This window comes from Lepidochelys kempii, unplaced genomic scaffold (genome assembly GCF_965140265.1).
Source record: "Lepidochelys kempii isolate rLepKem1 unplaced genomic scaffold, rLepKem1.hap2 scaffold_37, whole genome shotgun sequence".
NCBI classification, from domain to species: Eukaryota; Metazoa; Chordata; order Testudines; family Cheloniidae; genus Lepidochelys; species Lepidochelys kempii.
Genome location: NW_027333638.1, coordinates 1458154 through 1482378, shown reverse-complemented (window position 1 = coordinate 1482378; position 24225 = coordinate 1458154). Strand labels below are relative to the sequence as shown.

Genomic DNA, 24225 nt, shown 5'->3' with positions numbered 1-24225 from the left:
GCAGGGATGTGCCAGACGCTTCTGGGAGGGGCGCTCTGCCTGGAGCAAGGGTGGGCAGGAAGCCACGTTAGCCCCGGGAGTGGCAGCAGGGGCCCTTTTAAATCGCCCGGAGCCAGCTGCTCAGGCGGCCCTGGGGGGCAGCCACACCGGCCGCTGCTGGGACGGCCCCGGGCGGCTGGCTCTGGGGACGACCTGAGCAGTGGCCAATGCGGCTCTCCCCAGCCAGAGCCCCGTGGCTCCCGGCAGCTGTCCCAGGGCAGCCAGAGTGGCAGAGGGCCCCCCAGCAGTGGCCAGAGTGACAGGGGCTCCCCCCTCCCCAGCGGCAAGGTGGACCCCCTGGAGCTTCCCCTCCCCACACCTGGTGCTGTGTGTTAGGGGGCTTATTCCTTCACCCACTTACTTCCCTGGTCCTTCTCACATGAACAGAGAGCAACAATACCCGAAGTCCAAAGGTGCAAACAATTCGATGTTTATTGGGGTGAACTTCCAGCAAGCATGATTCCAGTTTCCTTCCTTAGTATCCTCCTTCCCAGCTCTGACACCACAAAGCCTTACACCTGTGTCCCTGTTCCCATTCCTGCCCTTAGCCAAACATGATTCCAACTTCCTTACTCCCATTCCCTGTTCCCATTTCCCCCTTTTAGCAAAACATGATTCCAATTTTCTTACCCCCATTCCCTGTTCCCATTTCCCCCTTTAGCAAAACATGATTCCAATTTTCTTACCCCCATTCCCTGTTCCCATCTCACACACCCACCCCCACCCACACCCAGTCACTTCCTCATTGACTACAGATTATATAGTAAAACTTGAGTTCTGCTTAGCTATACCTTAACGAATCATTTTCCTGAAATTTAACTAACCAATCCTAACATATTGTAACATGATTATGTAACCAATTATATCCCACCACCTCAATTAGTTTACACCCAGCAAAATTAATTATACAGCAGACAGGAACAATCACAGAACCAGACAGAGATTATACAGACAAACAACAGCAAAGTGGGAACTATAATGACAAAACAATACAGAAGTGAGGATTTCACATCCCAGCTATTGATAAGTGAGTTCTTGCCAGACAGGATGCTATCAAACTAAGTTTCCTTTTACATTTTCTAGGCACTTCCCTTTCTCTGGAGGTGACAGGAATACAATCCTGTCCTGATAGCGCCTAACAGCCCAATAGCACCTTATTTCAATGTGACTAGTTTGGAATGTGAGGAGGTGACCGGTCGCTTCCCAGCTTATGGCTGCCTCTGCTGCTTAGCCAAAGGCCTTAGCCTAAGCACAGGGCCACAAACTGTCACAGTAAGAGAAGGCCCTTACACCAGCAGACAGTGATTTTGATTCTTTCTTTTATAGCTCTATAACTAGCCAAGTGATAAGAATACACCTAAATTCTTAGAGTACAGGCCTTTGCAGACAGGCCTGAATATCTATATCCTAACACTGTGGGCCTCCCACATGCCCCCCCCAAGATTCAATCAGGGGTATTTATGGTATAGGTCGGGGGCCATGACCTGTCCACGACTTTTACTAACAATACCCAGGAACAGTTCTGGAGAGTCGGTTGTAGGCAGCAGAGGGGTGCAGCCTCGCCACGAAGTCTGTTTCCCAGGAGGGGAGAGGGGACTGCAGGGTGATCTCCCACCTCCTTTCATCCAGCAGCCTGTGCTCCTCACTGCCAAGCTGGAGCCTCCACATGTATTTACTGGCAAATAAAACGTGCAGAATTTTAAAATATCGTGCACAGAATCTCCTCAGGAGTGCAGCCTACTCAGGGAACCTCCTTGGATGGTCACTGCTTAGTCAACCCCTCAGCCATCACACCGATGCACAGAGAGAGTACCAAGCCCTCCTGCTAGGCGGGGAGGGAGTGGGGGACGGGGTCGGGTCTTACACATTCAGACTGCGCACCTCCCCCAGTTACAAACCGCTGCTGAGTTCCCATTCAGGACATTAGCCTTTACCGACCATTTTTGTCTGTGTTCCTTTTTTCAGCATCGCTTTTTTCTTTCAAAAATATGCAACCCCCTGAACCTGCTTTCAGCAATCAGAATCATAGAATCATAGAAGATCAGGGTGGGAAGGGCCCTCAGGAGGTATCTAGTCCGACCCCCTGCTCAAAACAGGGCCAACCCCCAACTAAATCATCCCAGCCAGGGCTTTGTCAAGCCTGACCTTAAAAATATCTTAAGAAGGAGATTCCACCACCTCCCTAGGGAACCCATTCCAGTGTTTCACCACCCTCCTAGGGAAAAAGTGTTTTCTAATATCCAGCCTAAACCTAGATAATTTAGCATCACCTTATTTTTGCCTGGCCCCCTACAAAAGAAGAGGCTTTTGTGGTTTTCCTGAGCCCGAGGATGAAAACGAACGGGTGTCAGCCTGCACGGCTGTGGATCGTTACCGAGCGGAACCCGTCGTTGGCATTGGGAGTGTAGACACAGCCTCAGACTCGGTGCTTGTGAGGGGGGAAGCATTCCCTCGAGAGGCACCCAGGGGGTGGTGTGGAATTGTCCCAGGCAGGGCCACCCAGATGGGGGGTGGGGGCAAGTGGGGCAATTTGCCCCAGGCCCCCACGAGAGTTTTCAGGGGCCCCCATGAGAGTTTTTGGCGGCACTGCGGCTGCGGGTCCCACAGTGCCGCCGAACACACCCGCAGTGAAGGACCCACTGCCGAAGACCTGCCTCTGCTCCAGCTCTTCGGCAGCAAGGGGTTCTTCCACTCCGTGCCTTCGGCGAAGTGCCCCGAAGACCCAGAGTGGAAGGACCCCTGCTGCCGAAGATCCCAGGTCCCCTGATTTGGGTTACTGGGTCAGGGCTCGAGCAGGTTCTTTGTTGTGTTGTTGAAAAGGAGCCCCTAGATATTGAACCCGGGCCGTGTTGCTGCCGAATGGAACTGGCAGAAGGGTTACAGAAAGAAGCAGGGGAGAGGAGCACCAATGAATGTGTGCAATTATTCAGTGAGGAAGGGGCCTGGCATGAAGGAATCGTCTCTGCCCTTGGCAGAGAGGGGGATTTGTGATGTCCTGGGCTTTGGAGATCCAGGCCCACAGCACTGGGATGATCAGCCCAAGGATGGGGCAGTACATGGAGCGGGGCAGATTTGGGAGCTGGCAACCTCTCTCCCCAGGTATTTCCCCTGCAGACCCTTTTCAGTGTCTCTCTCTCCACTTTCCCTGTGTAACCCAGTGGTTCTCAAACTTTTTAAATTGGTGACCCCGTTCACAAAGCAAGCCTCCGAGTGTGCCCCCCCCCCTTATAAAGTCAAAACACATTTGTTATATTTAACATTATTTGAAATGCTTAATTTAGTCTTTAATCTACTCTTTACAATGGATTGACCTTTTCTCCCCACTTTTATATTAAGCCTAAAACGCACTTTGATTGAATTATTGGGATAAGCAGAAAAGGGGTTTTAAAATAGTTACTGTTTAATACTGACAGGTTTCAGAGTCGCAGCCGTGTTAGTCTGTATTCGCAAAACGAACAGGAGGACTTCTGGCACCTTAGAGACGAACCAATTTATTTGAGCATAAGCTTTCGTGAGCTACAGCCCACTTCATCGGATGCATGCAGTGTAAAATACAGTGGGGAGATTTATATACACAGAGAACATGAAAAAATGGGGGTTACCATACACACTGTAATGAGAGTGATCAGGTTAGGTGAGCGATTACCAGCAGGAGAGCAGAGGGAGGCGGGGAGGGAAACCTTTTGTAATGATAATCAAGGTGGGCCATTTCCAGCAGTTGACAAGAATGTCTGAGGAACAGTGGGTGATGGTGGGGGGATAAACATGGGGAAATAGTTTTACTTTGTGTAATGACCCATCCTCTCCCAGTCTCTATTCAAGCCTAAGTTAATTGGATCCAGTTTGCAAATTAATTCCAATTCAGCTGTCTCTCGTTGAAGCCTGTTATAACATTCAAAAACCAGTCGGAGAACACTTCAGTCTCTCTGGTCACTCGATTACAGACCTAAAAGCGGCAATTCTTTAACAAAAAAAACTCCGAAACCAGACTCCAACAAGACAGCGATTGCTAGTAATGAACACTTTCTGGGCCAATTCTCAGTACTGAGTCCTCGTTAAGGGCCCTGTGTGCTTACAAGAAACCTGGAGGACATGATACAGTGCCAGAACACAAAACTGACCTGCTCCCAGTTGCTCGTGGAAAACCCCTTCTTACCTAGAAACAAAGACCAGCAGGAGGAAATCAAGGCCCATCCTGATCCCAGAGCCCAGTCCATACTCACCTCCACTCTGCTACAGACTCACTTTTTTTCCACCACGGGCAGCCATTCAACAGCCACATAAAGCCTGTTAACCACTGCTTCAGGGAACTGCCTTCGTCACTCAATATGCTCCTGACAGCGGCTCTGCCAAAGATGATCCAATGCTAAGGCATTGATTAGGTGCCGTGTGCCCTCTGACATCCGCCCACTATACGGCAGCCCCTGCTGAGGGCACCCTTCTTCAACTGCAGCTGGTTCTTCTGGCACCCTGTGGCTTGCCCTCATTTGTCCAGGAACAAACCTAAGGCTAGCTGTAAATAATCCGGTCCAACCAAGTCTGGGAAAAGCAATCATGTAGCCAGAAGTTCCCACACCTGCTGGGTAAAAAAACAAGCCACCAGAAAATGGTACATAGTCTCAAGTCCTCAGGAAGTTTTTGGAGAGTGTTGGGGACAACTTCCTGGTGCAACCACTGGAGGAACCAACCAGGGGATGTTCTCCTCTTGACCTGCTGCTTACAAAGAGGAAAGAATTAGGAGGGAAAGAAGAAGTGGAGGACAACCTGGGCAGCAGTGACCATGAGATGGTTGAGTTCAGGATCCTCAAAAAAAGAATAAAGGAGAATAGCAAAATACGGACCCTGGAATTCAGAAAATCAGACTTTGATTCACTTAGGGAACTGATGGGCAGGATCCCCTGGGAGGCTAATATGAGGGGGAAAGGAGTCCATGAAAGCCGGCTATATTTTAAAGAATCCTTATTGAGGGCATAGGAACAAACCATCCCGATGTGCAGAAAGAATAGCAAATATGGCAGGCGACCAGCTTGGCTTAACAGTGAAATCTTCGGTGAACTTAAACACAAAAAGGAAGCTTACAAGAAGTGAAAACTTGGACAGATGACTAGGGAGGAGTACAAAAATATTGCTTGAGCATGCAGAGGTGTAATCAGGAAGGCCAAAACACAATTGGAGTTGCAGCTAGCAAGGGATGTGAAGGGTAACAAGAAGGGTTTCTACAGGTATGTTAGCAACAAGAAAAAGGTCAGGGAAAGCGTGGGCCCCTTACTGAATGGTGGAGGAAACCTAGTGAGAGTTGATGTGGAAAAAGCTGAAGGACTCAATGCTTCATTTGCCTTGGTCTTCACAGACAAGGTCAGCTCCCAGACTGCTGCACTGGGCAGCATGGTATGGGGAGGAGGTGAGCAGCTCTCAGTGGTGAAAGAACAGATTAAGGACTATTTAGAAAAGCTGGACGTGCACAAGTGCACGGGCCCAGGTCTAAGGCATCCGAGGGTGCCGAGGGAATGGGCGGATGTAATTGCAGAGCCAATGGCCATTATCTTTTAAAACTTGTGCTGATTGGGGGAGGTCCCGGATGATTGGGAAAAGGCAAATACAGTGCCTATCTTTAAAAAAGGGAAGAAGAAGAACCCAGGGAACTACAGACCGGTCAGCCTCACCTCAGTCCCCGGAAAAATCATGGAGCAGGTCCTCAAGGAAACTGTTTTGAAGCACTTGGAGGAGAGGAAGGTGATCAAGAACAGTCAACATGGATTCACCAGGGAAAGTCATTCCTGACCAACCTGATTCCCTTCTACAATGAGATAACTGGCTCTGTGGATATGGGGAAAGTGGTGGATGTGATAAATATTGAGTTTAGCAAACCTTTTGATACGGTCTCCCACAGGATTCTTGCCAGCAAGTTACAAAAGTATGGATTGTATGAATGGACTATAAGGTGGTTAGAAAGGTGGCTAGATTGTTGGGCTCAACGGGCACTGATCAATGGCTCGATTTCTAGCTGGCAGCCAGTATCAAGCGGAGTGCTCCAGGGGTCAGTCCTGGGACTGGTTTTGTTCAACATCTTTATTAAAGATCTGGATGCTCTGCAAGCTCGCAGATGACACTAAGCTGTGGGGAGAGGTTGATATGCTGGAGGGTAGGGATAGGGGGGCCCAGAGTGACCTCGACAAATTGGACGATTGGGCCAAAATAAATCTAATGAGGTTCAACAAGGACAAGTGCAGAGTCGTGCACTTAGGAAGGAAGAATCCCATGCACATCTCCAGGCTGGGGACTGACAGGTTAAGGAGCAGTTCTGCAGAAAAGGACCTGGGGATTACACTGGATGAGAAGCTGGAGAGGAGTTAGCGGTGTGCCATTTTTGCCAGGAAGGCTAATGGCATATTGGGCTGCATTAGTAGAAGAATTGCCAGCAGATTGAGGGAAGTGATTATTCCCCTCTACTCGGGACTGATGAGGCCACATCTGGGGTATTGCATCCAGTTTTCGCCCCACCCTCCCACTACAGAAAGGATGTGGACAAATTGGAGAGAGACCAGGGAAGGGTAACAAAAGTGATCAGGGGGCTGGGGCACATGACTTATGAGGAGAGGCTGAGGGAACGGGGGTCATTTAGTCTGCGGAAGAGAAGAGTGAGGGGGGATTTGATAGCTGCTTTCAACTACCTGAAGGGGGGTTCCAAAGAGGATGGATCTAGACTGTTCTCAGTGGTGGCAGATGACAGAACAAGGAGTAATGGTCTCAAGTTGCAGTGGGGGAGGTGTAGGTTGGATATTAGGAAAAACTTTTTCACTAGGAGGGTGGTGAAGAACTGGAATGCGTTACCTAGGGAGGTGGTAGAATCTCCATCCTCAGAGGTTTATAAGTCCCGGCTTGACAAAGCCCTGGCTGGGATGATTTAGTTGGGGTTGGTCCTGCTTTGAGCAGGGGGTTGGGCTAGATACCTCCTGAGGTCTCGTCCAACCCTGATCGAGGTTTAGAATAACATTTCCCAACAAAAGGTTGGTTGAGCTAAATGCAAACCCCTGTTATAATCCCCCCCATCCGGTAGCCCCAGGGCACGTTCCAAGAGTTGAATTCGAGCTGCTGAGTCAGCTTCCTGCAGTGAGTTTCAGCCTTCCCAGAGGTAATTTGTGAGGGCTCGCCATTTTCCAATGTTCTTGTTTAATTCCCCTCCATCCAATTCAAATGAGTTTGAAATTCCTCATAGCAACATTCTTTCACCTACTTTGGTAAACTGAGAACAGTTAGGAAATCTTGTACTGAGAGACCAGTCAGTGGGGAACAGAGCGATAGTCATCTGTAAACCAGTTGCATTAAGAACCACAGGTCTCTGGATGGGGGTAGGCCACCGTGGGGATGGGGGTGTCAGAGGCAATTTGGAGGGAGGTGGCGGAGTAGAGGGTGGAAGAGGTTGAATTAGGGTACATTTTCCCTTGGCCCCGAAATGGGCAGCACGAAATGCCCAATTAAAAGGGGGTGTCACGCCTGAAGAATTTACAGTATCCACCAAAATAACAGTAACAACAAGACAAACACAGAACACAATGTTTTGTTGCGACAGGGGACCCACGGTGTTCTGGGTTTTCTTCCACTGGTGCCAGCTTGTCCATAAAGTGTCTGAAAAAGAAAATAAACATTCCCCAGCCCCTGGGTGGGGACAGATGATTGCTTAAAAATGCCCCTTTCTTTTTACATTTTTTTGCCTGACTGCAGGAAAACCGAAGAATTACCTTTATATTTTGTTTGTTTTTTTTATTCAAAGGATACTTGTTGCATACCTAGGCAGAGGAGGCCTGTCGATGTAAACACGGTCTGTTCCTGAAGTCTTTCCCCCAGCTCATCACTAGATGTGAAGGGGGAGGTTATTCAGACCCTCCTTAAACTTGGTATTTAAAAACTCCTTATTGTCCCTACCTCTGCTGGCCTTAGACATCTCCTCCCATCTCTTCTTTGGCAGCTCAGATGAGGTGGTCGAGTGGTTAAGGTGATAGTCCGCTAATCCATTATGCTTTGCACGCATGGGTTCAAATCCCATCTTTGTTGTGTGCATTTAGTCTTCTCCCCTTCTTCACAAACCGCCATCTCCCCTTTGGTACAATGATAGACCAAGCCACATTGCTTCCTGTAAACAAAAACCTTCTCAGAAACTCAGACCTCCCTTGCTTTCAATAAAATATTTTTAAATCCGAGATTTCTCAAATAATTCTCTTTGTTCCGTATTTCTTAGTTTTTATCTCAAAAGGTAACATCCTCATAATCTCCCCCAAACACCCTGAGACCTGCACAAATAATTAAAATGCCCCCACCTCAGCAAGGCCACGACAGTGGCCCACAGCTAGAGTGTCTAGGCCAAGCTGTTCTGAAGGAGGCAACTCAAAGATTTTCATTCTGCTTCCCTTGGCAAGGTCTGAGTGGGAAAATAAAATCCCCCACATGGAAAGTTTTCTGCTGAGAAACCAATACTAGTCTGTTTGGGGACTTTGATTTGAATGGATTATTATTCTCTTCTGATCTCTGAATTATTTCAGTTCAGTCTTTGTCCTCCAGATGTGTTTCCAGGTGTTGAATTGCGGGGGAGAGAGGCCAAGTCATGATGTCTCTTCCCCTCTTTCATAGTTTCTTCCAACTTGCTAGGAAGTTCCTCTGCCTTGATGTGAGTCAAGCAGTGTCCATTGTCTCTGGGCTGTCTCGGAGGAGTCCGCATTGTACACGGTTCCTGGGAGAGCCCTTGGCAATGTGGATACCTTCACTGGGCCAGCAGCGAGTCTGGCTCCTCCAGCGTCACACCGGAAAGGCTGGCGGTGGCCATTTCCCAGCCTCATCACATATTTCAGTGACGCACCCAGAGCAAAACTCCACCACTTCCCAGACAAGCCTAGCACACACCATCCACCCAGGTATTAGCCTTCAACAGATCACGACTTTTACAATGATAGCTCACCAGGCCGACTCTGTACAAACCATCCCTTAATTCTATGAGAGTGGTGACTATGGGGCTTCCAGGGTGCTGCTTTGAGCACAGCCTGCCACCCCTGGGCTGACACTGCAATGGAGACGTCCCGTAGAGTCCCTCTCTCCCGGGATAAAGATGGCAGCAGGGCTGGCCTGGGTCACCTGACGTGGGCTCCTGGAGCTCAAGCTGTGGGGCTCAAAACTGGGGTGCAGATATCACATTAATCCAGGACAGCGGCTTGGGCTGTAAAGTAGCAGTGTACATGTCTCAGCTCAGGCTCAGGATCCTGCTTCAGGAGCCCAGAAGGTTGGGAGGGATTTTAGCAAGTGGAAATGGTAAAACCGCAGTGAAGTATTCCCCTGGACCCAATGACATTTCTCCATTTTTCTGTCTGCTTTGGGGCAGGGACAAAAAACATGTCCTGCTGCATTCGTTATTTCAAAGGGAGGTTTAGGATTTTCATTCTCAGACACGGTGCACAAAGCAGGACTCAACCCTCAGCATAAACTGAATGAGCCGCCCACAGATTCTGGCAGCCCCAATGAGCCACTTGGTGTGAGAGCTCGGACCTGCCCCTGTCCCAGAGGGAGGGGGTCATCTGCGAGGGGACTGCACCACTGGCCTATCAGCTCTTAACACCCAAACTTTCAGTCACTCTATCATCAGTGCCTGTGCGTGTAATTTAAACAGCAAAACCAGCATCACTGGGCTAGACCAAAGGTCCACCTATCTCTGTATCTTGTCTTCTGACAGCAGCCAGTACCAGGTGCCTCAAAAGCCACTCAACAAGGCACCACTGGGAGTTGAACCCAGGATCTCCTGTTTACAAGACAGGTGCTTTAGCCAGCTAAGCCATGGTGCCCGTCTCTGGCTAACGTGTGGTGTCTGCCCACACCTGACTCCCTGCCAACGCCCCCCACGGCCGGACAAGCGTTGCTTGTGTTGGATTCTGTAAAGCAGAGAAGCAGGTGAAGTTTTGCTCCCAAGGTGTGTGTGTGATTCTTTGGACAAGTCTGCGCTACAAAATTAGGTCAGTGTAACGACATTACTTTGCGGGGTAAAAAATTTAACCCCGCTGAGCAATGCCATTATGCCAACCTAATCCCAGTGTAGATAGCACTGGGTTAACAGGGGGACTTCTTCCCACCCACTCTGCCTCCTTGGCTGAAGCCTGCTGGTCCACCTTTCGCTCACTCCTCTCTCCCCGAGGCCTCATTGCCGGCTGCTCGTGCCTCTCCGCCCCCTACCCCACAGTCTGCCTGCCACCAACACTTCTCTGCCCCCTCTCCTGAGACAGACTCTGCCCGTCACCCACACTCCTTTGAGCCCTCCCATGAGACCTGCCCAGCCTGCCACACACTCCTCTCTGTACCCTCCGCTCACCTACCCTGAGAACCGCTCACACCTCTCTGCCCCTCCCACGAGGCACCTGCCCGGAGGAAGTTGTGGCTCTTCAGTTTCAGTGCCTGAGCATCCTTGGCCCCAGTGGGAGCCAGGCTACATCTACACGACAGAGTTATGCTGCTTTAGTTAAAGAGTTTTAATTAAGCCGCTGTTGCATGTCCACACTAGGCTGCTTGTGTCACCGGAGCGCATCCAGGCTAGCAGCTCTTGGATCGCCACAGAGAGCAGTGCATTGTGGGTCGCTATCCCACTGTGCAACTGGCCGCAGGGTGCTTTGGGAAGGGTTTGCAATGCCTCGTGGGCAGCCAGTGGGGGCTGCTGTGGGGAAGCGGCCCAGGGAATTGTACACGTCCTATTTCCCAAAAGTCAGCTACCATAGCTGCTACTATTCGGGTCCCTGGGCTGGAGCCCAGAGTAGAGGGCGGGCCCGGGCTCCCCCCTCCCCTCCCCTCCCCGATTAATCATGGATACTGGGAAACAGAGATTGTGCGAGGGAGGGTTGCCTCTCCTCACCTCCCTTGCTGGCTTATGATGGCTCAGTAAGCTGTGGCCCTTGCCTCTAGAGAGAGAAGGGCTATGTGGAGGGTCACAGTGAGCCTCTGAGGCTAGCAAAATCCACCAGGAAACGTGGGACCCATAGAGACAAGGACAGAGCTTTGTCACAACATGAACTGAGCTATACCCTCACACCCTGATATAATAGAAAGGCCAGCACAAAAAACAGAGAAAGGAACAATAAGATACTAAAATAACAACAGTTGGAACTCTCCATTTCTCTCAGTCTTTGGGTGGATGGGTACTAAGAGCTGTAGCTAGAGTTGAGGAACCAGGCGATCGGACAGCTGGCTCAGCCCTCCATACTAGTACCTCTCTCACATATAGGGAAATGGGTCAAAATTGGAATTCATGTCATGACTCACTTCCCATAGGGGATTGGTCGGTCTCAGGCTCTGTCTATACTTCAAACACTGGAAGTATTCTTCTGACAACCTAACACTGTCTACGCTGGGGCTGAGGTCACATTAACTATTTCTCTCAGTGGAGTGGACTTTTCACAGCCCTGAGAGAGGTGGCTACGTCAACATCGCTTTTCAGCATAGACCAGACTTTAGATGGCTTCTTGACCTAAAAGGTAATGGACTTCAGCCTTTTCCTTGGTGGTTGAGGACTGCAACTTTCCAACCTGCTGAACACATCCTATGACAGATGACTTTCCTTTGCAAATTAGAGAAGTGGGGAAGTCAGTGACCCATACAGTCTAAGTGTAAGAACTTGTAAAAACTTCTACAAATTGTCTCTTTGAATAATTTTGCTTTCACTAGAAATAGACTTTGAAACTAAGCAAAATAAGTTCTATTTGAAACACAAAAACTTAAAATCTATACTGGGCCAATATTCACTTATACACTCTCACACACATTCTTCCACCGCAACCATTGGAGTGAGGTTTTCTACCAGAACTCCTTACACTACAGGGGGTAAATTAAAGCAAATTAACTTTTCAAGATCAGCTGTCACTTCCTGTATGACTAACAAAACAAAAAACAAGACACTTTGTTTTACAAAGTGATTCAGATTATCACACAATTAGTCTCCTACTCTTTAACCAATAAATTCATTTTCATTGGAAACAATAACATATTCAAAGAGCTCAAATTCTTGTCATATGAGTTCATTTTCTTTTAATCCCCGTTGCCAACAACTGAACCTTGGCTCTAGTTCTGGTTTGTCCCAACGTAGGTCCCAACCAATTCTCTGAGTTCATATATCGCTGGTTCTTCTAAAAGGCATTTATCGGTATAACTATATTGCTCAGGGGTGTGAAAAATCCAGAGTTGAGCAATGTAGTTACACGGCCCTAACGCCCTGTGTAGATAGCGCTACGTCAGCAGGACATATAGCTTGAGGGGGCTGGACTAATGAAGTCCGACGGGAGAGATCTCTCCCATTGGCTTAGAGCATCTGTAATAGCATGCTACACCAGTGCAGCTACATGGGGGCAGCTGTGCCAACATCAGCTTTATTGTGAAGCCGGAGCATCAGACACAAAACCAGAGAATCAGGACTCAACATGCGAGTATCTGGAAGTCTGAAATTGGAACCGGACACGTTCGTTGCCTCATTGGTTACCATCATTTCCACAGCCTGAAAGTCCTTGTTTCTGTGAAAATAGAATGAATTATATTGAAATTAGAATTCATGAAAGAAATGCTACTTGAAGGGTTAGTTGAAATATAGTTGTCAAGAAGAGAAACATTAAGGAGTGTGAGACAATGGGTCCTCAGACTAATTAACTTAGAGCTCCTACTGAGCTGGGAGATTGGTAAACATTAGTATGCAAGTAAGATATGTATGTATATTTGTCAGTTTCTGCTTCCTTTTGTCTCTTATGTTAAATTGGCTTATCTGTATAAATAAGTTAGCTTGAGCCTTTGCAGGGGGCTCACATATCTGGGTGCATTGGCAAAGTGCTTTGCTAATAAACAGAATGGTCTGACAAATTATGTGAGTCCTGAATCTGACTTTGACATTACCCAATCAGGCACCCAGTTTGGAATCCACGAGGAGGGAATGTCCTATGAAGCACTCTCTCTCTTTGGATCCAAATGGTGAAGGATGATTGTTCTCAATCTAACCCTGGCATGCTTTGGATCTGTAATCAGTGAGTTGTACAAACAAACAATTTTCCTTGGGGCTTTGGTCACCATAGCTTCTTTTACTGGGATGGAAACCAAGAACGGAGCGTGTACTCATTCAACCCCAGTTCTTTCCAAATCCTTGGCCTTGCTTAGGGTAAATGTACACTTCTCTGAAGTAGAATCCTTTACAAAAGCACTCAAAATCTCAGCAGTGTTAGTGAGGAATGGCTTCCTGAAACATGCCCAGCTTTTCTTTAATTTGGTGGCACAATTCCAGGCAAGGGACTGGATACAGGCCTGTTAGTTATCAGAGCTGGAGTTTCTATTCAAAACTAGCTATTTTTCTGCAGCTATTAGATTTCCAACACTGATTTCATTTCATACATTTTTTTTAGCACCTACAAAGGATAAATTCAATAAAAAACCCACTTCTATTTCCTCAACATCTGCATCATGAAGGGGACCATTCCCCATGCCATAGAATTAGTTAGGTTATTTCAATTTTTTTAGTAACCTAGCATCCCCCATAATGGGGGACAAAACAGCCCCCTTGCCAGAAGTGGCTTTACCAATTGATGGAACCTGGGATATAAACTCCAAATGATCACACTGTGCTTGGGATCTATTTGAATTCCCCTTCCAGGTTTTTGACACTTTCATCTCCAGGCATAGCAACTCTGATATAGGATTAAAGAAGTCAAAGCATCGTCTCCAAGCACAGACAGCTGAGAACGCTTCATCACATGACACTTTGAGAAGTGGAGGGATAGAATGTGATGAAGATCCCTCCTGTCTGAGCCATGCAGAGTTAACAGGTCTGGAGCGATGGGGAAGGAGGGAATCTCTGAGTCACCCCATCTCCTTCCAGTGTCACAGAGGCTGAAATGACACTTCTTTTCCTGCCCCTGCTCCTCTTCCTTTAAATATAATAGGGAAAGTTCCCAATATAACTGCTCTTCAGCACAACCCAGAGCAACGTGAGAACAACTGGCAATGATATAATCTGAATCATTGGTGATTCCGAACAATAATTTTGCAATAGGAGGAATGGAATAGATGTGATGCTCCCTGGTTCCTGATAGGAAGGGCACACTCAAATTATTCATGAGACAATGGAGTAGATAGGAAGGACAAATGGGTCCACTTCAAAACAGGGTGAACTGCAAAAGGCAAAAATGGGCCACTCATTTGGACACGCTGAGGGATAACGGTGCTGCAAACAGTTCAAACAACTTTAAAAGTTACTATGTGGGAATCAGGAAAAGTATTAAAGAAAAAAAAGTACGGATAGCCCTAGAGGTTTTTATGGTGTTGATCTCCTGTGCAGATTCTTGGATGGCTAACATGGGCTGAGTGCCAAGAGAAGGTTTTCCCACACTCACAGCATTCATAGGGCCTCTCCCCTGTGTGGTTCTCTGATGAGTAACAAGGTTTGAGCTGCGATTGAAGGTTCTCACACTCACGGCATTCATAGGGCCTCTCTCCTGCGCGGATTCTCTGATGCTTTATAAGGGCTGACTGGTCATATACGTTTTTCCCACACTCAGTGCATGCATTTTTTGTCTTTCCCCTGAGGATTTCCTGCTGTGTTGTGCTTTCCTTGAGGTTCTTCTGAGTTCCCCGACAGGAAATTAATTTACGCACTTTATCCCTTGGCCGATTTCCCTGCTCTCTCTCTGGTCTGTGCTGAATCTCACAGGATTTTCCCTGCTCATGACTCCTGGACACGTTCCTTTCCGATCTTTGTGATAATGCTCTGTGTTTATCCACTTGCCCAGCATCTTCCTGCTGAGAATTCTGCTCCTCTTTCTCACATGCCATCGCATCACCTGCTGCGGTAGAGACAGAAACCTCAAACAGGGATGGAAAGGGGAAGGCCAACGAAAAAAAGTGCTGGAGAGAGGTCAAATAAAAGCAGGAACTGAACTCCTCCAAACACTTCCCCTAAATAGGAGAGAGGAGGGGATCAATTCAGCCTTCACATCCCATCAAATTCATGGGGGGAAGGGAGGAAGCTACTGCCTGATGTCTGCTCGGATCTACAGGAAGCCATGAGCTCTGGTTACCCTGAGGTTATGACCCCTGCTAGAGACAATAATGAACTGAGTGACCTCCCAAGGGCTTCGTAGGGCATCCCAGATGTTTCCTTCAGGCACTTACAGATTCTGAGTTGGTTTCATGTTTCCTCACCTTTGCAGGGAGCTCTCAGGGTCTGTCTTTCCTCTGAACCCTGGAGCTCTGAGACCCATGGCTCTTCCCCTTCTTCCAGCTGGGAAAACACATCAGGTTTGGAAATGGGAAACCCTGCTCAGATGAAAGAAAACAAAGGAGTTCAGGTGATTGCATAAGACTTTGTCATAAAAAAACAAAACATTCTATTAATTTCACTTCAGTGCTTAGTGTGACCTGGTGTGCCTTGGGGAGTCCTGACTGAAAACGCTAAGGTCAGGGCAGGCTAAAAAAGGGAGAGAAGATGCTCCCAGAACTGATGGCTAACACTGAAGTTAAAATCACTGACCACTCACAAACTATGCTTCTGATCCCCCACACTGGTTATTGAGAAGCTGAAAAAGATCACACAGCCCCCTTTATTGCATTCCAGTTCTCTGACTCCCAATCAGCACCTATGTTCGGTACAGTGAGAGCTTATTTAAAAATTCTGGTCACAGAAACACAATGTTCTGACCCCAAAGGGTCAGCCATATTACCAGGTCAGCACAGGTTTGAATCATAGAATCTCAGGGTTGGAAGGGACCTCAGGAGGTCATCTAGTCCAACCCCCTGCTCAAAGCAGGACCAATCCCCAATTAAATCATCCCAGCCAGGGCTTTGTCAAGCCTGACCTTAAAAAAAAGGTTTGGATCTTACCCAAAATACCAGGCTGCCAGCCAATCCTTTAGCCTCTAAACTAAAGGAAAGAAGGAAAGGTCAGATACATTCAGAAATCTATATATCGGGTTCTTCACAGTATTGGTGAGTTCCTGGCTTGAAAGTCCGTCTGGAACACATCCACAGCTTGGATGGGTCATTCAGTCCTTTGTTCAAGGCTTCAGTTTGCGGAGAAGTTGCTCCAGAGGTAGGAAGAGGGATTGAAGAGAAAATGAAGATGATGCAGCTGCCCTTTCTATTCCCTTTGCCTTGTGGCTTGTACTTCCTGTGTCCCAAACACAAGCTTCACAGCACATGGCATGGAAAAGCCCTGGAGTTCTCAGTACACAGGCATACCCCTGCATGTCTTGCTGACTCAATAGGTGTATCCCCTTGGTTCTTTTCATGGGCTCATTGTACAGCTGATGACCCTTGACAGGCCAGTGAAGAGGCTCGGCAGTGCTGATGCCAGTCTGTTCGGGGGTGTCACCCAGAAACACTGCACAAGTCTGGAAATACAGATATACCCTACATGTCTACAACTCACAACACAAAGGTGGTATAAAACATAGAAACAAAATGATCATACTTGGAAAATCATAGCATTTTCACTGACACCTTACATGGCATATCTAGCATGATTCATTGCAATTTCATCATATTGGTATTTTATTATTAATTATTATTATTAAAGTGTCTCACAATTCCCTACAGTGTCACGCCTAGTAAACCAGTGAATTCCCAGGACCAGCTCCCTGGGTCCCTGAAGATGCTGAGCACTCTGCTTATGAGGGATTGAAATACCCACATATCTGCTGGGGACACACACAGACAGGCACAGTCTGTACCCTGTGACGAAGTTCCTGCTCTACCTTGGTGGGTCTTGCGCTTATTGGCGGATTTGCTCGCCTTGGAGCTTCCCGGCAGCCCTCAGCTTGGCCGTTTTTCTGAACCCAGAGTCCAGGCCGACGACTCCTGTGTCTGACCAGGAGTTGGGAGGATTTGGGGGGAACCCGGGCCCACCCTCTGCTCCGGGCTCCAGCCCAGGGCCCTGTGGAATGCACCTGTCTAGAGTGCCTCCTGGAACAGCTCTGCGACAGCGACAACTCCCTGGGCTACTTCCCCATGGCCTCCTCCCAACCCCTTCTTTATCCTCACCATAGGACCTTCCTCCTGGTGTCTGATAATGCTTGTACTCCTCAGTCCTCCAACAGTCCATGTTCTCACTCTCAGCTCCTCGCGCCCCTTGCTCCCAGCTCCTCACACGCACCTCACTAACTGAGGTGAGCTCCTTTTTAAAACCCAGGTGCCCTGATTACCTGCCTCAATTGATTCAAGTAGCTTCTTGATTGGTTGCAGGTGTTCGAATCAGCCTGTCTTACTGGTCTCCAGAAGGTTCCTGATTGTTCTGTTACTTTACCCAAGGAAAAGGGACCTACTTAGCCATCTGGCCTGACCCTGTCACAACCCCTATGTTCACTCTTCTAGAAAACTATGATCAATTATTTACATAGTATGGCTTGTTTGAGGTATCATTTGAAAATGCATAATCTACAGAATATTATCCTCCTGTTAAAATATGTGTAGCAACACTATGTAAAATTATGAGATTTTACTGTATCATATTAGTGAAAAAGTTACAATTCTGGGGAACACCCTCAGACCAGTTCCTCAGAGACAGCAAGGCAAGCAGCTGGTCAAATTGCCATTCTCCAGGAGGGGGAAGGTGTGAAGAAGACATTTACATTCCTTCACAGGGACCACTTGAAGCTCATAGCTACAACAGACAGCCGGTCACCATGATTCAGCTGAGAACTGAAGTTGTTTGTCGTACAAAGGACTGAATTATAAAAAGAGGGGAGGAAAATGCTTGAGACTCTCTCTCTCCCCCTTTTCCTCTGCTCATGACAGCTCCTGAAGAAACTGAACTTGGCAGCAGGGGCGAATTAGGGGGACTTCTGGCTGAAAGGACAGCCAGCCTGCCTCAGGATATAGTGAGAGAAACATTTGCTTTGTACCCGTTTTAGCTTGTTAACTTAGATGTTAGTTTGGGTTTTATCTTGCATTTCTTTTGTAAACAATTCTGGCTTTTATACCTCATTACCTGTAGTCAATTAATATGGTTTTTTTGCCGGTAGTTAGCCATCTCATTTTATTGTTTCATCTAACCAGTGTGTTGGGATTAAAGTGTGTTGGAAAATCCTTTTGGGATAACAAGGCTGGCACGTGTCATTTTCCACTGATGAAATGACAGACTTCATATGACCTTGAGTTGTTCAGTAGTGTGCTGGACAGTGAAAGATGCACAAAAGTCCGGGACCAGAGAATTTTCTGGGGTTCTCCTGTGGTGCACTGTAATTCGTGAGTCGCTGACTAACAGCGCTCAATAGTGTGTAGCTGGCAGTGAGTTACATGCTGGAGACTGGGTGTTAACTGCCCAGGAGTGGCTGTTCTCACAGTAAAGCAGTGTAAAAGCCACCCCAGCTTGGGCAACTGAGGGGAAACAGCTGTTCAACCAGTCAAGATTGCACTGTGGTTAATGTCACAGACACTCAATTTCAAAGCATCTCCTAAAACACAGAGAAAGTAAATCCATGTCCAGGAAGTTGAAGACTCCAGACAGAGGACAAGTCTCCCTGGAACTGCTTCTTGCAGAGAGAGAGAGAGGTCCAGACACAATGAGAGAGTCCTGGGGAAGCTGGGAACACTAAGAATGGGCTGGTGGGGTTCAGTGGAGAAAGGGAACAGGAAGGGCAGGGATATCACTGAATGCAGGATCTCAGCAGTCCTAGATGTCAGGATAGCACCTAGTGCAGCCCATTGGAAAACATAATCCCAACTATACATATAAAATGATGGGGTCTACATTAGCTGTTTCCACTCAAGAGAGGGATCTTGGAGTCATTGTTGATAGTTCTCTGAAAACATCCACTCAGGGTGCAGAGGCAGTCAAAAAGCAAACAGGGTGTTGGGAATCATTAAGAAAGGGACAGATAATAAGACAGTACATAACTTGCCTCTATATAAATCCATGGTACGCCCACATCTTGAAATTGTGTGCGGATGTGGTCGGCCCATCTCAAGAAAGATACATTACAATTAGAAAAGGTTCAGAAAAGGGCAAAAAAACCCGGACTAGGAGTATGAAACAGCTTCTGTATGAGGAGAGATATGTAAGACTGGGACTTTTCAGCTTGGAAAAGAGACAAGAGGGCATATGAGAGAGGTCTATAAAAGCATGTCTGCTGTGGAGAAAGTAAAGAAGGAAGTGTCATTTACTCCTTCTCAGAACACAAGGACTAGGAATCACCCAATCAAATTAATAGGCAGCAGGTTTATAAGAAACAAAAGGAAGTATTTCTTCACACAACGCACAGTCAACCTGGGGAACTCCTTGCCAGAGGACGTTGTGAAGGCCAAGATTATAATAGGGTTACAAAAAACAAAAAACATCATGAGAAATCTATCGAGGACAGGTCCGTGAATGGTTATTAGCCAGGATGGGCAGGGATGGTGTCCCTAACTTCTGTTTGTCATAAGCTGTGAATGGGTGACAGGAGATGAATCACTTCATGATTCCCTGTTCTGTTCATTCCCTCTGGGACACCCGGCGCTGGTCACTGTCGGAAGACAGGACACTGGGCTAGATGGACCTTTGGTCTGTCCCAGTGTGGCCATTCTGAAATACCAGGGAACCTAGTGAGTCCAGTGCAATGGGAGGGAGTAGGAAAATCCCTGGCTGTGGAGAACACTGGGAAATTAGAAACTATCATTCAGAAGCAACAGACTCTAAATAGTCTAGAAAAGCAGAATGTGAAAAATAAGAATCGGGGTCATGTGACTTCAGGAATGAGGGACTCAAAAAACCAAGTCTGCAGAGAAGGTAGATTGTGATTAGTGCACATGGGGATGGGGGGAGCAACTCTCCAGGTCTCAAGGATTTTCACCAGCAACCGAGGCCATTGTCCCATGCACGGGGCAATCCGGAGCAGTGAGGAGTTGTGTCATCTGTAATCCCTCTGACACTGACCCCACGGCAGCCACACCCCAGCAGGAGGGACATGGAGTCAGGAACTGGGTTTTCCTCTGTCTGATCCTCGTCTTGTCCACAGGAAAGTGATTCTCCCCACAGTGCAGTAATACATCTGTCTGGGCAGATGAGAGAGCTGGAAATCTCTTTCAAAACTCTTTTATCCCACGGACCCTGTCAGTCTCTATCTCCTTTTCCCTCTGCCCTCTCCATGCCTGTCTGCTCGGAAACTCTCATTCCTGGGTTGTTTGCTCCCCCATGGCTGGATTTGCTCCTGCAAATGGCAGGAGAAATGGGGTGGGGGGCTGTTTGTGTAGAGTCATTTTATAGTCCTTCACTGCCTGCCTGGGATTTCCCCATTGCCTGCCTAGGACCCCCACCTGCCCTCCACCAGGATCTGCCAGCCCATTTGCCTGGGACCCCCTCCTCCGGCCAGCAGGACCCCCTGACGCTTTACAGGAGGACCCCTCACTCTGCGCCAGGGACCGCCCCACCACAGCTCTGTGCACTGGGCATGGCAATGGTCCCAGGAGCCAGCTGGGCAATCCCAGACAGAGCCTCTGGCACAGCACCAGGCAGCGTCTAATCCCCTGCCCCACCTGCCCAAGAGACCCCCACCCCCACTGGTCTGCAGCCAACAGGCCCCCAGCCATACCCACCTCCAGGACCCATAGCCTTAGGGCTGGGCACATCAGAACTACCCCCCGAAACCCCAAACCCTCCAGAACCCACCAACCTGACTAGGGTCCCCCGTGCCCAGCCACCCAGAGGCCTCCCCCTACCACAATGCCCCTTCAGCTCCCGCTGCAATCTCCCCGCACAGACATGCACCCCCCAGCAACAGTGTTCCCTCACAGTGTCTGGTAAGTGGATAGAAAGTTATCACCACCCCCTGCTGGCCAGTCACACAGGCAGAGGGAGCCCGGGGGGACGCCTCTTTAACAGGAGAAGGGAAGCCATGGAGGGCCAAAATAAGTAAGAAATTTCCATACTCTGTCACGAGCAAATAATGGCCACCGTGGATCCACCCCAGACTTGGCTACAGCTTTGCACTGCGGGAAGCCCCCCCTCATGGAGACCTTTTGTCATGGGGTTTGGGATACTTCTGAACCACGCTGCACTCAGAGGGACCTCCTCATCCCGTGCCAGCTGGAGAAAAGAAAAGGGTCCAGCCAACTCTCCTGTTACCAACTGGGAACCACCCATCCCCCAAACAGGGGGAGGCCCCTGGCTTTGATGGGTATTGAATCTATGGCTAGTCTCTTTTATCAGCAAACATTTTTAACAGAGAGAAAGGAGGGAACAAATGATTCTCAAAGGCGAGGGAAAGATGATCATTGTTGCAGGGGGGTTAATTTCCCAACCAGGATGGAGAAGCTCTCAGGGCGACAGGTCCCCCCCAAAGAAGGACAAGTTGCTAGGATTTAGAGACATGGGGAACAGCCCCTAACCCAAGAGGATTTTTAATTGACATTTGATGATGACATCGTAAGAGGGAAAACTGAGATTTGAGATCAGTGTTCAGAAATGGAAGAGAAAGGTTGGAAATCTGAGGGATTTTGGATCCATTTATGCAAATTATAGAGAGGAAAGTGGAAAATGAGAGGGATTTTAGAGCAGTTGTTGATAGGAGGTTGTCACGGAGTCCCTGGGCGATGCTCTGGAAGTGCTCCCCATGAAGCTGGGCAGGACTCTGGGGAAGTCTCCTTTCTGTGAGCAGCCTGTCTGCAGGACACACAGCTCACCCAGCTTCCACCTTCCTGGGTCTGACCTCGGACCATTCAGCATCCTCTGCCCCTCCGTCCGCTTCTCACAGCGTGTCCACTCAGGCGGGGCTCCTGGGGAAGCCAGAGGGTCCTGCCCCTCAACTCCGCAGTCAGACGGGACTCTCAGCCAGCCAGTAAAACAGAGGTTTATTAGATGACAGGAACATAGTCTAACACAGAGCTTGCAGGTGCAGAGAACAGGACCCCTCAGCTTGGGCCATTTTGGGGGCAGTGAGCCAGACAACCACGCCTGCACTTCACTCCAACTCCCTCCAGCCCCTCCTCCTCTGGGCTTTGTTCCTTTCCCGGGCCAGGAGGTCACCGGATTCCTTTGTTCTCCAACCCTTCAGCTCTCACCTTGCAGGGGAGAAGGGCCCAGGCCATCAGTGGCCAGGAAACAGGGTGTTGGCCATTCTCTGTGTCCAGACTCCTGCACACACATGCCCTCTAGGGCTCTGCAATGATCATACACCCTTATCCCACCACCTAGATACTTAAAAACTTCATAGGGGAAACTGAGGCACCCCCACACTATTCAGAGGAAACATTAAGAACAGTCCCACTTTGTCACATCTCTCCCCCCTTCGAGATCGAACTGAGAGGGGTCACTTTAGCTGGTGACCTGGGGAAGTTCGAAGCCACCAACATTCCCATGGGTGCCCCAGCATCTCTCCCATTCCTCGGTAGGAGTTACACCAGGCCCTTCCAGTTTCACGCCCTCCCTTAGGTCGGTGGTGATCGATAGCACTCGCAGGCCACATGTGGGAAGGTTTCTGTGGCCCATGCCCTTTGGCCACCCCAAACCCCAGGGGGTCAAACTGGGAATGGGTCTTCTCCCCAACAAGCTGGCCAAACACAGCCACTTGGTTATGGGACTGTTTAACTTTCTTAACAGCTTTCACTTCATCTGAGACCTTCTCAAAGCTATCCACACTGGGTCTTTCAACAGGACAGTCAGTGGATCCATTCACAACAGAAAATTTCTGGCTGTTAGGAACTGAAACTTTCTTGATTAAATCACTTTCACACCCGTCAGTGGCAGTAAACTGCTTGCAAAGACTCCATGAGGATTCCTTTCCCTAGGGCTTTTCTATGCAACAATTCACCCCTCCCAGAAATTCTGCCCTTACCCTCTTCACCGAGGGCTTGCTCTAGAGGAACACTTTCCTGAGCAACAACAGACTCTTTCTGGGTCTCCCTTACATCCAGAATCACCTCTGGCCCATCCGGCGGATTCCTGCACAATCCCCTTTCAGGCAAACTTACAGACTTCCTAGAGAAAAGGTCAGAAGCATTCTCCTTCCCTTTGCCACACACAAGTTCAGGAATCTTTTCCTTCTTGCTACTGGTTTCCACACCCTCAGTAGGTAACACAATCACATCACCTTCCTGCTCTCCTTGTGCCCTGGCTAGGATCTCACCCTGATTAGACAGAGTTGCTACACCCTTTCCAACAACACACTAGCAACAGACAAAATACAAGCACCAGAATTGTCTCGTCTCTGGGATTTTACATAGACCCTAACTGGATGCGACCTAGTTACAGGGCCATTCTCCCGAGCAGACACAAACTTAGGACCCTTCCCTTCCTGGGCTTTAGCTGAATCCAGAACCAGCTCTGAGACAACTGCACGACCCTCAACCATCACAGGCTGAAAGGCCCCTTCTGTCTGCTCCACAGACAAAGAAGAGCCGGACACACTTTCTTCTTTCCCAGACACCCAGCTTGGGACCTCTCTCCTCTTGTCCCAGCACACAAGGCTGGTCACAGACAACTGCTTGGAGATCAGGGTAGCTCCCTCCAAAGGCAAGTCAATACCCCTGACAGACACAGGTACGTTTCCTTCACTGTCCCAATTCTCCACCCAGCTAACAGGTAAATCTCATCTTCCACTCTCCTCGACTTCCCACCCTGCTGACTAGACACAGCCATCAGCTCATAAGGCTGCCTAGGCTCATCCAGACTTTCCTTACCCAGCACCTTGCCACTCCCCACAGATCCCCTGCCCTGCCTGTGTCTCCCCCCACTCAGCTGGGGTCTCAGCTCCCCGCTTGCTCAGCACTGCCCTTGCTGTCCCAGTGGGGGTAGGCAGCGAGCTCCCTGCTTTCCTCACAGCATCAGAGCCAGCTTGAGCCCCCTCTCCGGTGTGCAAGGGGGGCGGGGAGCATCTCTCTGTCCCACCCAACTCCAGGGGTCTGGTTACAGGCAGGCAGATAGCTTGAGCCTAGCCGCTCCTCCCTGCTGCCAGCCAGGTCATCTGCATTTGCACTGACCATTTCCCTCTCCACCGATTGGTTCCCCGGATTCAAACCCTTGGCAGTTATAGGAGTAAGGCCTGGATCCTGTCCCAAAGAGACACAGTCACCCCATAACAGGGTCTTGCAGCTGGTGTCCTGGAGAACCCTAACGACCAGCCAGCCCCACCCCTCCTGGGTCTGCACAGGGATCTGGGCCATAGGCAGGGCGAGGGGCTTCGTCCCTGGGACCCTCACCCAGCTCACACAGCCCCTCAGCCT

At 48.9% G+C, this 24225-nt stretch overlaps 1 protein-coding gene and 1 non-coding gene across 2 annotated transcripts in view; one reads left to right on the top strand and one right to left on the bottom strand.

The window, feature by feature from the left end:
- The window catches only part of LOC140904593 (uncharacterized), a 261339-nt gene that overhangs the window by 116232 nt on the left and 120882 nt on the right, over positions 1-24225 (top strand). The gene's annotated exons all lie outside the window — the stretch shown is intronic.
- On the bottom strand, positions 9790-9863 carry TRNAT-UGU (transfer RNA threonine (anticodon UGU)). The gene has a single exon. It is a non-coding gene; the product is annotated as a tRNA-Thr (tRNA).